This window comes from Uranotaenia lowii, chromosome 3 (genome assembly GCF_029784155.1).
Source record: "Uranotaenia lowii strain MFRU-FL chromosome 3, ASM2978415v1, whole genome shotgun sequence".
NCBI lineage: Eukaryota > Metazoa > Arthropoda > Insecta > Diptera > Culicidae > Uranotaenia > Uranotaenia lowii.
The window spans coordinates 20,507,910-20,524,268 of record NC_073693.1 but is presented as its reverse complement, the minus strand read 5'-3'; the positions used below and the strand labels follow the sequence as shown (position 1 = coordinate 20,524,268).

At 35.4% G+C, this 16,359-nt stretch overlaps 1 protein-coding gene across 3 annotated transcripts in view; it reads left to right on the top strand.

Moving 5' to 3' along the window:
- LOC129751764 (talin-2) overlaps positions 1-16,359 on the top strand; it is a 198,843-nt gene that overhangs the window by 85,006 nt on the left and 97,478 nt on the right. The window contains exon 1 of one of the 3 annotated variants that reach the window (XM_055747462.1): positions 2,791-3,537. The exons of the other annotated variants lie outside the window; for them this stretch is intronic. The gene's annotated coding sequence lies outside the window, so the exon portion shown is untranslated. Of the gene's footprint in view, positions 1-2,790; positions 3,538-16,359 lie in introns of those variants that run through there. 3 annotated transcript variants of the gene reach the window in all.

Genomic DNA, 16,359 nt, shown 5'->3' with positions numbered 1-16,359 from the left:
TGTGAAAGTTTCATTTCTTTCTAAAGCAACGAAAACTACACAAATTGTGCGTTATCCGACACCCTATTCGTACCTATCGGAAGAATGCAAGAGAGTGCAAGATTTTGCTCTCATAGCCTTCAAATCGTTGTCAACGACATTTTTTTCCAGTTCTCTCATTGACCAATAGGTATTACTCAATTTCCATCTGATTTTCAGCCATCTGGATGCACTGTTGGTTGCAGAGAGAATAAGACGATGATTTTCTCAGTTGAAGCCCGCGCGGGAGCAAAATAAAATCAAATTTAAAAATTTACAAACATGGCGCACTTTCTATCATATCCGATTCAAACTGGCTTCAGAGGACATATTATACGATCTTTTCACTATGCAGTTTTAATTACGATTCCCAACGCCATTATAAACGACATAAGTTATCATTTATGATCTATTTTTTAATTTGCTGGGTCTACAAAATCGAACACAACGCTTTCGGTGGCTCAAAGATACTAAATTTGTAACTTTTGGTCCAGTGAATTCTGAGATATAAAAATGCTGAATTTAGGCGTTTTTTGATTTGGATTTCTTCGCGTTCCAAATAAAACAGCATCGTGGCCTTGAATGTGTTAAGGCCAAACGACAATTAACCGCCACCCTTGGCGTAGAGGATAGCTTTCAATTCTTCTAAGCCAGGGAGTGTGAGATCAAATCCCGGTCACGGCATACATAGTACACTTTCAGTGGGTTGTTGGTTTAAGCATTTGTAAGATGGTAGCCATCATATCCTCGAAAGATGTACGCTTAGAGTTAAGAAAAAAGGAATCTCTTCGAGGAAACATCATGTTTCATTGAGATCCTGTATGTGTTTGTGTTCGTTTTTTTCTAAAAAAAAAACAAAAAAACGAAAGATAGACAATGAGACTGCATAAATTAAGTGGCTATATTTTTTAATATTACTAATAAAATTTTATTTTTTCCTTCAATCTTTACCACTTGATAGGGTTTCTAGCATGTTTCCCTACACTGGTTTACTCTTGGAAAGTATCCCTATTTTTTAAATACAAAAATTTATCTCAAACTGTAACAAAAACGACAGTAAAACTATACATTTACTAAGAAATAAAGTTGAACTCTCACATGAATCAACCTGTTTGTTTCTAAACGCTTAGATTTCATTGGGAAGGGTGTTTGTATGCGAGCCTTCGAAAAATAGATACTTCAAGATTTTGAAATAAAATTTTTACTCACATTTGAAATTTTCTAAAACAAACCAAGTTTTTCCCAATTTGAAACTCAACTTATAGGTTTCTAAACTTAGAATTTTTTTTTGAGATATTTTAGCTTCAGACTTGATGATGTTATTGATGATTATGTGGAAAAATTTCTTGTTGGTCAAAGTTACCCCGCTTTACGGTACATCATACTTTCTTTCAAACTATGAATGACAGCTCAAGGATGTAAAGAACAAACTTAACAAAAACCACATAAATCAAAACAGACTCCTAGCCAAGAATTGTTCTGTTTATGTGTTGTTTGATGATTTCGCACAAATAAAAAAAATCCACCCAGAGGCAGCCCTAGGTTCTTTCAAAGAAATGGAAACAGAGGAACCCACATACTTTGTAAAACAGTAGGCTTCTGTGGGTTTGTTGTCAGCAGCATGTATAGGATGTATCGAAGATGACTGTTAGGTTTGGTTTATGCCATGTCACACAACATACACACGCACGAGGTGGTAAAGTGAGGGGAATAGGAAAACTTCCACCCACCACATTACACCGCGCATCTATCCGCCAGTATGCCGTCCGTCACATCACATCACGTTTGGGTATGCTTTAGGTGACAAGAACCCGAGGAGGATCTCTATTTTAAGAAATCGCCTGCAAGTAGACAACAGCAACGGACTGAGTAGGTGGGGAAATGAGTGAACAAATGAGTGAGTTACTAATGCGATTCACGGTTTTCCATTTCCGATAATCGTCTTCGTCGTCTTCGTCGTCATCGTGGGGTGGTGTGGTGAGTGTTTTTCACCCCCAGAAAGGAAAAGCGAACAACCGAACGAACGGGTGGACAAACAGACAGACAAATGAAAATACAGAAGCAGGGTGCTGCTTCCTTCTGATTAGGGGGATGATAAATTGACTTGTGTGTGCGTTTGTCTTGTTCTGTCTGTGGTGTTTCGTTCAGTCTTTTCCCTTTTTTGGGACTCTTCTGCCCATGGCTTCTAGGGATGGAACCGTGAAAAATGTGGTCTGTCGAGGGTAACTTTTTCAGGAATTCCACCGATTTTTTTTTCCTTCTCTTATAAACTGTATGCCCACATGTGTTTGTATGGTGCAATTTCGTTTGATATAGAAAAACGGCTTTTGGAATGCTTGGGTGGTGATGTGCGTATTTTGAACCCAACTGCATGGGGGAAATTCGGGAAACACCACAGACAATTGGATGTACTAAAAGGATCACATGGATTACTGTTGGGAGGAATCTCATTATCAACTATTCTCGGATAGCGTTTTGCTTTGGTGAAGGTGGTTCTTTGCTAGTGTTGGTGCCCATTTTAGACGGGATCTCTCTAGTCTCTCCCTCTCTGTCTCCTTCAAACAACAACTCGCCTTCGGTGGCATTCCCGTTTGTGTGGTGCTGCGAGGAATGAGTGCGCCTGTGTGTAGGCAATGCCACTGGCTCTGGCGGCTCCTACAAGTAAATAGACCAAACGGATCGGGAAAACGTGAACCCTTCGTCAGCATCCCTAGACCGTTGTCATTCTAGGCCTAACCGTTGTCCCGAAAGGACATTCTAATTTATCCCTGGATCCTGACGAACGGCAAAAAAAGAGGAAACATAACCTCTCGTGCTTTCGTTTTTTTTTCTATCTCGGGGACTTCGGTCGATCGGTCGGTCGATTCCAGAACATAGAATAGAAGTCTGAAAGGTGCCAAGAGTTCTGGTGTGCCGTGTCGGGACAGCCAATCCTGGAATCAGTTGTTGTACGGCTGCCAAGTGCCGAAGTTACAAGTCTTCAGACAGACAGACAGTTGTTAGTTATGTTGTTGTTTTACGTTTCCAACTTTCGATCCAATACCGTGCCAAGTTGCCTTTCTACAATAGTTCTAGTACCCCTTTACTAAGTAATAAGTGTTAAACAGTGTGTCGTCGTGTGCCTGCAGCCTGGAATCCAATCCTTAATCGGTTCGGTTTTCCTAGAAACCTAGCATCACCACAAGTGCCACCTTTTAAGCAGAAACCTAACAAGATAAAGCAACAACAGTCAATAGTTGTCGTTGTTGTCGTTTTCGTGGTTGTACAATTAAGTATAACGAAAGCCACGATGATGACGTCCTGTTTGTTACTCAAACCTTAAAAAAGGAGAGCGATTGCCAATGGTGCCACTAACAAATAATAGTTGTTAAAGTTAACGTTTTTTGAACTGATCCGTTTGTTTGCGTTCTGCTAGGCAGAAGCAAAAGAGAGGCCTTCCATCCATCATCAAGTGTACTTATCTTCGGTCGACGGTCTTCAATCTACGTTCCAAAGAACCCTCCCGAACGCTGGAAACAAGTGAGTGATTTTCCGGAGATTTTCTCCACCTTACTTCCTGTAGCAGTTGCAAACGGTGGGATTATTTGTTCGTTCCGGTGGGCAAAAACTCTTCGAACAATAACTTTGGAGAAAGCTTTTTGTTTTCTTTTCAAAACTTATCTTTTTTTTAGAATTCTAGCTTTTGGTGTGTGGAACTATCCAATTGCGTTGTAAAAATAAATCAGTTAAATTAAATGTAACAACCAGGCGAGGTTGCCAAAAATCACTGAAAAATATAAAATTTCACAGAACTTTAAGCAAATTTTCGTCACAGAATTTGTGTCACAGTTCTCAAAATTTTGAAATTTTTCACAGATTTCCCAGTTTTTTTTTTAAATTTTGTACACATTTTCAGAGTTATAAATTTGAAAGGTTACTTTTGACGAAAGATTTAGACTACTAAATCTTAAAAATGTTTCTCATTAGAGATTTGATTTTTTTTGAAGAAAATTGTAAAAATTGCAAAAATTGTGGATGTTTGAGATGTGATTTCAATGAAATTTTTGAAAACACCATCACAGAAATCCGTCAAAGAAATTCGGGGTCAAATCACAGAATTTCAAAATATTTTTTGTCAAAACACAGAATTTTTCAACCAGGGTCATTTTTCCCTAAATTGTAAAATTAGAATAGAATGCTACCCGAAAATTGGAGCTATAATAGAAGTCTATAGCTATAATAGACTTCTAATTCTCAACACTTTTCCTAAATTCATTTTACTAAATGTTTAATATGTCTCGGTCGAAACCGAACAAAAGTTAACTCGATTTCGAATTTTGATCATACGAAGAAAAAACTCAGAATCTGAACTCCGAATCCATGACTAGAATCTCAAAATTGGAACCAAATTGATCCATCTCAGGAATTCTATCTTCTGAAAACCTTCTGAGTTAAATTTCCTAGGATCTCAAAAAAGACAAAATGACACAAAAAATAATAAATTGTAAATATTTTTATTATTTTTATTTCTGGATGTATAATTTGATTTGAGATTCAAAAACGAATTCTTTTATTTCTGATTTTTCATGCTACATTGAAACTCCTTATTTTGAACTAGTAAGTACAATATCATTTCATTTTTTAAAAATTCTGATGAGAAAATCTTCCAGGTACTGAATTCGGAAAACTTGTATCTAAGCTAAAAAAAATATATAAAAATAAAAACTAATCGGTTTTTACTCCCTTTTTAAAATTATTGCAGCTTCCAATTATCACAGTACTGTTTCTTAATCTGTACTGTACGTAGTTCCGATTATAAGAATAAAATCAATTTTTTTATTAACCCGGGAAATTTTATTACCCTAACCATGTCCAGTAATTGATGAATCATCAGCCTAAATTTTTTATCCTATTTTATCAACATTTCTCAGTAATCTTCTCTCAATCGTGATTTTGAAACAGTCCGCATAGATTGCGATTTATCAATACTGGGTTGCACTTGACTATAAGCTTCAAACCTTTGATGTAAAATTATTTTCTAATAAATTCGTTTGTTTATGATTTGTTATTTTATATATAAAAAAAGAAAATAATCTGAACAACACAGAAGAAATCGATAAGAATAACCTTCAGGTCACTATAAAAATACGGCTGAATATATAGGGGAGAATGAGGATACTTGATCCCTGGGGATACTTGATTCCTTAGCTATATCTCCAAACTGGAATGTCGTACAATGATCAAATGTTCTAGAAAAATGTGCCAAATGGAACAGAACAGCAATGGTTGAAGCTCAAAAAATTTTAACAAAATAAGTTTTTGGGTTATTGAACTTTGTTTGAAAAATTTCACAAAATGTGACTTGAAGATCTTTTTTCATCATTTTAAAATGTTCCTTACATGGAAATATTATAACAGAAATATTTGTTTCAATACATCAATCTTTCGAGTGTAAAATGAACTTCAAAAAACAATATTTTAAAAGCGATAGAAAACTCCCAACTTTTTTCAGAAAAAGTTTTCTAAAATGTTGATTTTGGGTACAAATGATCCCGGTATATTCTTCTTCTCAATGGATCGTGGTCATTGCTGATTACGAGATTACTAATACTTATCCAATAGCTAATATTCATCCATCAATTATCTGAAGAAAATGGCTAAAATAATTGATTTTCTCTTGTTTATAAAAAAAATTGCGCCCGTAAGTATGCATTGTCATAAGGGATGAGAATAAGCTATAGAATTCTTTTTCTGACAATTATAGATTATGAAATGAGAACAAACATGACCAAAATAGTCAAATAACATTATATCTTGGGGTTTTGTTTGATTTTTTCCATGGATTAGGGCTTCCTGAATAAAGGATCAAGTCTCCCCTAACTTCAAAAAATAACGCAATTTTTTTACTCCCACGAAAATGCTTCTAGTTTATCTACGGGTTCAAGTATCGTTCTAATTTTTGGAGCATAGAAACTTGAAGTTACAAGCTGATAAAAAATGTCAAAGACGGCGAGTTGCTAAATTTTTCCAAAAACATATGGTGAAAATAAGAAAAGGGGATCAAGTATCACCACTCTCCCCTACTGTCAAATTATGCTTCAAATTCTCATTCAAAAAAGCGCCTTTGTGTAGGCAGTAATTTCTGCACGTTGAGCATTATCTTGTCAGCAATTCCAAATAAATAAGCTATTTAATGGAGGAAACAAATTGCAAAAGATTTTTTAGGGATGAATCATCTCGGATTCTAAAAATTCCGTACAAAAAAAATCAAAATGACAATAATTTTTCGGTATTCTTCATTTTTTTATTCAATTGTTATTTACTATCTTAATTTGAATGCTGGATACATTTTTCTTCATTTATAAAATCAAATTCATAGTTGAATGAATTCGGCTATTAACTTACGGTTGAAACTAACATTTCGTTATAAATTAGTCCTACATACATTTTGTGTAAGCTTTGAAAAGTACTCTTACGACTCAATTCTAATTATAATATGTTTACAAAGTTTAGAAAGTTATTTTGGTATTAGATAAAGAATTCTATATTGTTCTATATATTCTATATTTTTTTCCAAATTTTAAACGTCCAGCTGGCGAAACCCTAAATTGGCGAAATAACCTAATTTGTCCTGATTTTCAAAAATATCTAAATCATAACTGAACACATAGTTAAATGATTAGAACATCAAACAAATCTGTAAAGAAATAGTTTAACTGACAACAATCTTTGGTAAGATGATATCTTAATAAAGGTTTTTGATATACTACAGGCCAGCCAAGGTTCTGCTGGCTTACGTCGCACAATTTGAAGCGTTTTGAAAATCTGTATTTCGCCTTTGTTTATGCAAGCTACATGTTATTTCCATCAATTCAGTAATGTTATGAAAAATCCAAATTTTTTGCATCGCGGTGTTCTGGTTTTTGACAAAACCATCTGGCACCTTTGATTCAGATCACTAGTCTAATTTTACATTTGATTGCTTTGCAGTGTTTCATGGAAAATAAAAAAAAAAGGTAAAATTTTCAGAGCAGCAGGGGCAAATTTTTTCCACCCATCTTTCGAGGTAAATTTTACCTTTTTTCCATTCATCTAGAAAAAAAAGTTAATTTTTACTTTTTTCATTCACTTACGAAAAAGTTGAATCATACCATTTTTTTTGGTTTCACCTAGAAAATAGTAAATTTTTCGTTTTCGAGTTTCTATGAGCAAAATTGTAGCATTCTTCTAGGGAAATTTCATCTTTTTCCAGCTCAATTAAGGTAAAATTCACCGCGCTACCCAGTAAACTTTACTAGAAGGTATCTTTTTTGAATTTACCTTTTTCTAGGTGAACTGTACCTTTTTATTCAGCTCGATTCGGGTAAACTTCACTTCGCTACGAGGTAAGATTTCCCTTTTTCTCGGTGAACTGTAGTTTTTTTCCAGTTCGATTCAGGTTAAACTTTACTTCGCTATAAGGTGAGTTTCACCTCGAAGAGGTATAGTTACCTTTTTTTTTATTTCACTAGCGTGCACCATTCTTTCTCGGTAATTTTACCTTTTATTATTTTCTGTGTTTAATTCTTTAATCGAGTGCGGGTGCCAATTGTCCTGATTTTTCAGGATTTGTAATGATTTTCAGAGACCGTTCTGATTTATGAAAAAAATATCTTTTAACTGAACTGAATTGTCCCTTTAAAAAAAAAAAAGATAACTAAATTCTTATTCAATCTTGGTAAAATAATAAGAGTATCAAAGCAATCAGTAATGTAATGAAACAGTTTAACCAGTTTAACCGATGATATTCTTCGATTCATATGATGTTCAAATAGTGTTTTTCAATTATTAAACTTGATTCTTATGCATAAATTAACACATTGCGGACCAAATTCGAGATATTTTGTTTTTCGCTTGAGTCGAGTTCGCTTCACTTAGAAGCATAATACATTTTATCAACAAATTTCATTCTACACAATTGTGTACAACACTTTCGATAACTGAAAGATACATAATTTGTAGAATTTAGTCCAGTCGTTTCAAAGATAGAGAATGCCAAATTTAGATGTTTTTGGGCTTAGGTTTCTTCGCGGTCCTAAATTTGTGTATACAGCTACAGTATCTGTTTTCGCCTTGATTTATGCAATCTTAGCTGAGCTACATATTGTTAAAAAATTTCGGAAGCGTCGAATAGACTTTAAGTTTAAAGTCTCTTTAATTCAACAACAGACAAACAAACAAAAATTTTCGTCATTCTAATGGTGTCTTGGAAAAATTTATTTCTTCCGAATTTATTTCTTCGCTATCTACTGATGCTTTTGAAAACCAACTGCCATCTCTGACTGGATCAGATGGAATAAACAGTGTGTTTACATCTTTTAGCCGTTCCGGTTCAAAGTAACGCCTTCTTCAAAGCTGTATAAAGTTTTATTTTGTTGAATCAAAGCAATCGAAAGATTCCTTTCAAAAAAAATCATTTGATCCGCGATGCCCAGTTAAATGTTTGACGTTTAGTAGTTAGGAAAAAAGGTAAAAAACTGGAATTTTATCCTGTTTTCTGTTAACCAAAGTAACAAATTTGATGGTTTTTTTTCTGGAATCAGCGGATTGTTTGAGTTGTTTTTTGTACTGGAAGAAGATTTAAAATGATTTAGATTTTTCATAGATTTATTTAAGAGTTGTATTTCATTCATGAAAAATGCACTTCTGAAACGTCTGCTCTTATGTGAGAGCTGTTTGCACATTTTTCGATTTTTTTTTTTTGTAAAAAAATCAAATGTATTTCTGTCGGCGTGTCTTGCAAGTACCTTCTCATCAAATTTTTTTCCCAATAATTATTAAAAAATAACCAGAGACCGACAAAAACACAAACACAACACAGTACATATCGTGCTACACAAATCCTGGAGTGCTGACACATAAATTTTTGTGTGCGACACTTTGGCTTGGCACAGCACTTCAATTGTGTTGTGTTGCATCAAATCAACACGACACAGTTCCCAGTTGTGTCGTGTCGAGGATAACACAGTTGTGCTCAGCACGTAACACAGTGTTGTTATGAGCAAGGCTGTTTTTTCACCCGTCGCACTTGACTGGACAGCATTTCTCCGTATTTTCAATGGCGAAGCTCTTCACTCACATTGTGTTGAGCAAAAGCAAAAGAAAAAAAATTATCCAGTTCGGCTGCTAGCAAGTAGGCGACGAATTGAAAAAAAAAGCTAGCTGGCAGGAGCAACAATGATAATCGTATAGGGACCGGCACACGAAAACACTGTGTCGTCAACTGTGTCGCATACTGTGCTGTGTTGCGGGCGTTGCGGCCGACACGCAACAAAAGTAGATCAACATAGACACAGCACAGCTTCGTTTCGGATGTGCTGTGTCATCAAATTGTGTTGCACTTACTGTGTTCGTGCTGTTTTCGGTCCCTGAAAATAACATTAGGAGCTAATTTCCTTTTAATTATATGCCTGTTCCTAAAAGCTTCCCAAATTCTCTAAACTCTTTGTGGCGCTACTGTTTGGTTAATATCTCCCATTGCTTTGATTCAGTAAAATTATTCAACCAAGGAAGCTCACAACACATATTAGAGTGTTATTTTGTCATTTAGTTTTGAAGAATCGTTTCATCGAGAAAAAATAGTATTCATAAGCTAAAATGATCCTCAATAATCAACAACTTGTGGCACCTTTGAAAGTAACAAATTAAACTTCAACTCTTCAAAGAAAACAATATAAATTGCTAAGCAAACAAAAAATTAAAGTATTTTTCTCTTGAACTTTGTCTATGTTCGAGCTACCGAAGATGTCAAGATAATTGAGAATATTTATTGATTGTGTCAGAAACGCCTGAATTTATATCAACTCATATCTTGTTGAATTTAGATAAACTCATATCTTGTAGTATTTTGAACAATCTAGTCATAATTAAGCTATTTGAAGCTATATTTTTTGTTTTGTTTTGACTTACAAACCGAGTCAGGTCAGGAACACACCAAAATGGACCACTTTAGTTGGATTTCAAATCGAGCATTCTAGGGAGTCGTAATTTTTCAGTCAATCGGTTGAACGGTTTGAATTTTGAGTGATTTGGAAAGTAGAGTGGGAAACCTTAGTCAGTAAAAAAAACTCCGATGTCTATAGGCCTTCTTCCCATCGTTTTGTAACCAACCGGATGAGAAAAGGTAGCTGATGCCCGATTTCAGACAAAAGTCAGTCAGTCAGTCAGTCAGGCTTCCATCATCGTAGAGAAAGAGAGAAAGCGAATCCAAATCCAAAAAATGTTTAAAACGGTTCAAATTAAGACCCAACCATGTGGAAATTGATTGTTCTCCTGATTTCATTTCAAGTACCCTATGATGCTGCTGCCTACCTACTATTATACTACCCACTTGAAACTTCCACCCACACTTTCCGAGGGGGGGGGGCCTTCAATTCTTCTTATTCATCTTCCCACACACCCACAAAGGATCAAACGCTGGAGAACGACACCCCCGTCAAAAAAAAAAGGAAAAAGGGTATTATTCCGGAATGGTCCGGTAAAACCTTTCATCGGTAGGAAGGAAGGGGCAAAAAACTTTTTTCACTAACCACTGCAAGTCGAGAGGACAAACGGTTTTTTTTGTTCGTTTGCTACGGAGCTTCCCAATCGCACAGATTGTTTTTGCGCGGGTCCTTCCTCCCCTTATTCGATTTGGAGGCAAAAAGGTCTCCGGGATCGCTGCAAAATAAAACTTTTCCTTCCTCTCTCGGAAGCAACTCAATCAGGAAAGGATTTTTTCCGGGAAATTTGGAAAAAAACCTTTCGTTTGTGGGGCCATACAGTAGGGCAGAGTTGAGGGAAAAAAATCAACGTTCAGGATACAGACAACTGTAGCTTGGGGAAAAGGTTTTTTTCTGCCCCAAAAATGTGTGTGTTTTAATGTGTGTTTGAAAAAGCACTTTAAAACTAATTTACAAATTTAATAAAACTTTCACCGGTGAAAGGGGAGCTATCGGTGGTTTTCTGGTGTCGCTTTTTCTAAATAGGATAAGAATTTTTGAAAGTTGAAATTTAAATTTTCTAGCCAGATGAAACTGCTTTGTACACAAGACTTTGTTTTAAAGTCATTTTTGAGAATACTCTCGGAACATGGACATTTTTTTGAACTCAAATATATATTTGTTTCACTGCAGATAAAGGATTTCTATCGATAGCGGAAGCTCAATTCCAGTCATTGAAGACAAGCATCAAAGCCAAGAAACTTCACTATTTGAACTAAAATTCTACCGCCATTCAAACAATATTGTGTGTCATTATGGAGGAATTTGCTACCAACAGAAAAAAATTGAAATGAGCTTTCTCCCTCACAATACTAAAAGAACTAGGACCCCCTTCCGACTTTTCAGTAGTAAAGTTAAACCCCGGAATGCCAGACACTCGTTAAAGTGGGTGGTTGGGAGATTGCGAGAGGAGGTATATTAGAAACGGATTCCAGTGGAAAGCCTACGATATGCCCTCTCACAATGAGACTTCCATTGTGATTCGACTTTTACACTGGCGGGGGCACAGAAGAGTAGGTACGCCCTCCGAAAAAATGCCGGAGAATCCTTTAGAGAGGGTTGTAGATATTTAGAACAAGACTTCTTTTACCGGGACTGCTTATTGAATTTTCTGGGAAAATTGAATAAATATTTAATTTCGAACAAATATTATTAAGACGAGTGATATTTATCTCTGAGTGCAATAGGAAAATGCATGAATTCGATTTCGATTATTTTAGACGCCTTAAATTAGGCAACGCATGGATTCCTGTTGAGGAACGCTCTTACATTTTCTTTAGTACTGGAATCCTACCAGGCAGGCAGGCCTAGGTGTCATTTCCAATTGCTCGGCTGGAAAAGAAAAGTTCAAACCGAGCACCATCATCATCCGTAGAGCTGTCAAAAACCACTTTTATCGCTCATGCAGACTAGTGTGGTTTGAATTATGATCAACTAGGAGAATAAAAAGATTTGATACAACAAGACCTATCTGTTTATGAGACCACTATTTATTTTCTTCTTTTTGCTGACAAAAGTGTAAAAATTTTTGATGATAGGTTAGAACTGAAAAAATATCTACAGTTGAAAGGTACTTAAGCTTAACTTTATATTTTTTAACGAACTTTCTTACGATTTCTTGGGTTTTTTCATAGATCACTACGGTCACTAATATACTGGAATAATATACCAACATTTGTGGTATATTGTGGTTTTGTTTTTGTTTTCGCTCGTTTAAGCTTCTTTAGGCTCATTTAAGCCATCTAGGGATGAATCATTTTTGCTGGGTTGGGGAATTAGTTAAGAGAGTTTTTATATTTTGTAGTGTTCATAACGAATGATTCCCTTTTTGGCATTCGATAGATTTTAATCTGCTCTACAAAACTATGCTAATTGAATTTTAAATATATATATATTTTTTTATAAGAGGCTTAGAAATTGAAAAATCGGGAAGCAAAAATCACCGTTTCGACAACCGCTCATTTCATCACAGTCATGAAGCTAGGTCTGTGAATATGATGAATGTTTAAAAACTTCTCATTCTAGATCCTGGATTGCGTCCTTAGTATAAAATGGAGCGCCCAAATAGTTCACACATTTGTAGTAAAAATATTATTGGCATTTGTACGATTTTTTTGCGATTAACCTCTTGAGTTTGTTACTGCTGCACAGTTCTTTAGGGTTTCAGTAGATATTTCCCGCATAGTTTTGAAAGAAATTATCACACGGCAGAATTGCTGCTCTTTGATCAAACAACTATAATTTTCAAACATACCTAGAGGTATGGATGGCAAAACTTTTCAGATCGGCTTGTCCAGTGAAAAAGAGTGCAATTTTTTTCGTCTGCTCCCCCCAAGCTGTGCGGGGAGAGATAAATCGCACTGCAATCAAGAGTGGGATTGCCAACACATAAGCGTAAGCGAGAGCATTCACATCCGCTGATGAAGAAAAAATCTATTGCGCAATGTGTTGAGGAGAAATCCGAGAACTAACACAGTTTTTTTTTTAGTACGTTTACGAGAAAAGACGCTGCTCTCCGAACCAGAGGTGCCTGAGGTGTCATGATTTTTCAGGGAATGTCCTTATTTTCGAGAGGCCGTCCTGATTTTTCAAAAACTCTCGGTGTTCTAACGGTGTTCCTGAAAATCCTGATTTTCAAAAAAAAAAAATAAATTATTACTGAATTTGTAGTTAAATGATGGGAACATCAGACGAATCTGTAATAAAACAGTTTAACCCCTAAAACCGATGGAAATTCTCGGTTCAGATGATATTAAAACGGTGTTTTACGATTTAAACTGCAAGCTAGCCAAGAAGTTGATCTTATCTGTTGCATAAATTATGGCGTCTACAGCACCGTTATTTCGCCTTCTTTTATTCAATCTTAGAAGAGCTGCATTTTATTTTATTCAGACTTTTTTTTCTTGGTGCTGTCCTAATTTTTTGAAGAAACCACCTGGCACCTTTGCTTCGAACGCCACCTGGATTGAAAAATCGGTCGGGATTGGGTCCGTTTAACCCGTGAATCGGTTCGAAAAATAGACCAGGAAACGAACCAAATTCGGACCAATTAAGTGCCCTGGTGACCAGAGATGTCAGGTGTCCTGATTTTTCAGGATTTGTCCTGTTTTCGAGAGGCCGTCCTAATTTTTTAAAAACGCTCAAATTGTCCTGATTTTTTTTAAAAAATGGCCCTTAAAATGTCCTGATTTGTCCTGATTTGTTTTTTAAATATCTAATTTATAACTAAATTTATTGTTAAATGACGAGAACATCAAACGAATCTAAATAAAAATAGTTTAACCAGTTTAAGCAATAACAATCTTCGGTTCAAATGATATTTAAATGGTTTTTTTTTCGATATAAACTGCAGGCCAGCCAAGGTTATTCTCGCTTCAGTTGCATAATTCGAGGCGTCTTCAGCACCTATATTTCGCCTTTAGTTATGCAATTTTAGCAGAACTGCATGTTATTTTCACCAACTTACTGGTGTCCTGAAAAATCCAGTTTTTTTCATCGCGGTGTCCTGATTTTTGACAAAATGACCTGGCACCTCTGCTGGTGACACAACTTTCCTGACGACGATAAGTTTTTGCGAGTGAGCTGTCGAAGCAACCGGGTCGTTCCCATACAAAAATCGTTCAGTTTTCCGACCAAATTCGGACAAAATGGATCCGAACGCTCTATCCTGTTGTTTTTGTTGTTTTTCTGTCCTGTTGTATGTATTTTCATTGGAGTTTCCAGCAATTCTTTTGTTTGGAAATTAAGTAAAGTCATTAATTTTTCCTTATTGATAAATTTATAACCAATTTCACTGGACACGACAAAAATCAGGCTTTTTTAGTCAATTCAGTTGACTCCGAGCTGCATACGACGACGATGATGCAGAGGTTCTACACTTTCCGGGACTTCTCTTGAGTGGCATTTTATCACCGATCATGCTTCGGATGGCGGTGATGTTGTGGAGGTGGGTGAAGCGATTTAGCACTCTCTTGTATTCTTATAATAAATTATTAGTAACTTTGAATTGAAAATATGTATACCTACAAACTTACCGACAGAGTTTCAATGTGAAGGCCCAAGCTTCGTTCTCTTTCAGCATCTTTGTTCACAAATGACAGAACATTATGGAAAATCAGATTGCTGCGATTGAAAACCAAAACTAATAGTTTTGTTTTCAAGTGCTTTTAGCTCGGTCCAGCAAAACTGACCGAATTCCGACCAAAACCGAACCAATTCGAAGTGATCGATTTCAATTTCTGTCATTCTAAACTGTTTGAAGGCAGCGGTGAAAAACAGTTTTTGTGGATTCAATTTTTGTGGAATTCGCAAAAATCATGTTTCTGTGACTGATTTTATAAAAAAAAAGTTTCACGTGTAGGCACAATTTTCCCGTATGTTTGGATAACGAGCCGCTGTTAAGCCTACCCCTATTCTGATCTTGCCAAATTACTGATATTTATGTGATTGGGGTAGTTTTGGCGTAATAAAAGTCAACCTTTTTTCAAGCTTTCGTTGAAATTAAAACGAAGAAAAGTTTGAAGTTGTAGTTGTCTTGTACCTGGTATAAAATTGTCCAAGGCTCATAATTTCATAACCCATTTTAGTTGATCGAATAGCCATTATTGTAAATTAAATTTCAAATTTTCCTCAAATTTGTGAAAATGTTAATTTGAATACAACCTCACCGCCATACTACTCTATACCTAGTATATATTCTGAAGATTTTTAACCAATGATCCGTTTCTTTTTCTTTTTCCATTTCAGGTAAGCAAATCGTTGTCTAATTTTGACAGTAGTCCTTTCAAAACGATTCTCTGTAGATTGTAAGTAAAGCATTTAAAATGAAATGATTCTAAGTAAAAGTCTATCTTCCTTTTTTTTAAACTGAGACCATATCTGAAATTATTGTTTCATTACATTGAATTTAAGAGAAGTTTTTTTTCTGATATAGTTTTATTCAGCAACTTTTGTCCGCCTGGATTGCTGCAATACATTGAATACAGATTTCATGATAGAGTGGTGTTCATTTCACGAAGCTCCTTTCAACAGGACTAATCCTATTTTCCAAAGAATCTTTCTTTACGTGAAAAATAAAGGAATAACAAATCTATTGCACAATAAATTAAAAAAAGTGTATAAACTGCGAAAAAATTTAATGTCTGCTCTGGAACAGGAACAAAATCTGTATAACAAACCTTTTCAATGTTCGGACTAGCTAATTTTAAACTAAACGAGACTTATCTTGCGATTTTTTTTTTTGAGTAACCGAATGAAGGCTTTTGGAGCCACCGCACGCTTCAGAAAATGAAGATATAGCTAATTTTTACTCTCAATTCTCCTAAATTTTCTCAGAAATTTGTAAAAATCATGTTTGAGTTTAATCATTTTGAACTTATCGAGACTTTTTCTTCAAAAAAATCGACAGTAGGCTGTGGGAGCCATCCTACTCAGATGAAATATGGCTGTTTTACCCTCAATTCACCTATATTTTTCGAATAAATCACAAATAGGCATTTTCGGACTTGAGAATAAGCCAGGAAATGGGCAATGAAAATACAAAGTCGGCAAACCTCAGTATTCCCAGTTATGAACATTCGTTTTCAATTATTAGGATTAACTAGTGTATTTTAAGAGTGCAATTTTTCAGAAGGTTTTTTTAGCGATTTTTGTCACGTTTTCTTTTCTTTATCTTCTTTTAACAACATAGCCAAAACATGTAAGCATTCTGGAAAATGAAAGATCGGTGTCCTTCATTTTTTCTTTTCAACGTAATCTCTGTTACAATTCAATATGCATGGAGAGATTACTACGGCCAGGTCAACCATGTTGTAAATACCGCAAAAGGTACTGGATACAAGGG